This window comes from Calidris pugnax, unplaced genomic scaffold, assembly GCF_001431845.1.
Source record: "Calidris pugnax isolate Ruff unplaced genomic scaffold, ASM143184v1 scaffold69, whole genome shotgun sequence".
Classification (NCBI taxonomy): domain Eukaryota; kingdom Metazoa; phylum Chordata; class Aves; order Charadriiformes; family Scolopacidae; genus Calidris; species Calidris pugnax.
Window position 1 is genome coordinate 1,018,767 of NW_015090859.1, and position 1,778 is coordinate 1,020,544.

Consider the following 1,778-nt stretch of genomic DNA (forward strand, 5'->3'; position numbering starts at 1 on the left):
CAGCCGCCCGGCACGTGGTCGCCCAGCGCTCAACCGCCTCCCCGCGCGCGCCGCGCCGTTGAGGGGGAGCGGGAAGACGCCAGGCTACCGCCGCGTCCTTAGCGCTGAGGGGGGAAGGCCAGCCCCGCGTCACGGCCGAGGGTAGAACCCGGGCCGGTGAGTTGCCACAACATCCCGCCGGTGCTTTTTCCTCACGGCGTCTCGTTGCTCGAGCCGGGCTATAATTCGGGGTTCATCGTAATCCAAGCGGGTGTTTTCCCGCTGGGGCGGTCGCTGCTCGCTCAGGCTCGGAACGGGTCAGCAAGGAGCCCTGGTGGTGCGTGAGAGCTCCAGGCTGCGGGAGCTGCGCCTGCCCCACTCTGCTGCCGCCCTGAGCGAGGGTTGTGGGATGATAGTTGTACAAGCGGGATGGAATTCTTGGCCAAAAAAAAGCTTTCCTCGTGCAGAGCAGGGGCTGTAAAGGTGTAGCTGTAACGGTGGCAGCAAAGGCAAAGCCTTATACCTCAGGAGCTGCGTTGCTTGTAACGAGTGGGTACGAGGGGAGCTGCAGCCACCTCGTGTGATGCCAACCCTGACGGGACCAAGAGGGGAGCAGGAAGCCCACAGCTGAACCCTCCTCTGAAACCATGCTGCCTCCTGATCGTGCCTGGGAAGGATGACCCTCCTGGGAAAACACGCCCCAACCAGCAGAGCCTCTGTACTGAAACAGAGCAGATGTGGGAGATGATGCATTTCATCAGGTGACTCACAGTTACTCTTATACCTTAATTTTTTTTATTATTTTTAAGACTTTGGGGGAGTTGTGTTCTATAATAATAAGGAAACACTAGCTACCCTCATTTTCTTGATAAATAGCAATCTTCGAAGTTCTTTATTCACAATAACCCCCCACACACTTGCTGGGCTTCCATGGCTACATATGCAGTAACCTGCTCTGGCAACGACTATGACTACCCCACTTCTTCATTCTTCTTGACTAAGCCTGATGGCAGTGAATATCAAAGAAAGGAGATGATGATGAAGATACATTTTTATCTATGGAGAATGACAAGAACTTTTGAGGTACAAAATCCATGAAGGATCCCCAGCCAGCTGCAGAAAAAATGCTTCCTAAAAGGCAGCAGCTCCTCAAGTTGATGGTGCTGCTCTTCATCCTCCAGGTCTTACATACAGTTAGTTTAAATCCACAGGCACACTGTCCGTGTCTGCACCCCCCTTCTGCCTTTTTACATTAATTCTTGTAGAAAAAAAACCCCTGTTCCACTATCCCAACTACCACAAGCTCCAGCCATCTCCAGGAATACACCTTCAACAGGGTATGTCTGTCACAGGGTGAAGAAGGGATTACCAAAAAAGTAGATGTGCTTTTGAGAAAGATAGAATTTAATGACTGTGCTAAGATACAAAGCCTTTACTCTGATGTTTTTTCAAAATGGTCCTAGTGCCATTTTGAAAAATTCTCAAGTTGAAGAAAAAACTTCTACCTTCTCTAGTACAAAGCAAAATTGACAAACTTCTGAATAGAAAAGTAGAAAATAATGCAATAGCAACTGTGATGTGCAGGGACCAAGATCACTAGTAGAGAACAGCAGTGGCAATTAAAGGATAGACCTTCATGCCACTGCCTACTTTTGCAAACTACACAGCTCCTCTGCAAACACCAGAATTGATGCACTCTTCGGCCTGGTCAGTAAAGAAACGGTGACTGAAGACCACCTATTTTTTAGTGACTCAGATTCTTCCATTTACATGTCAGGTAGCCTTGCTGTGCTGCTTGT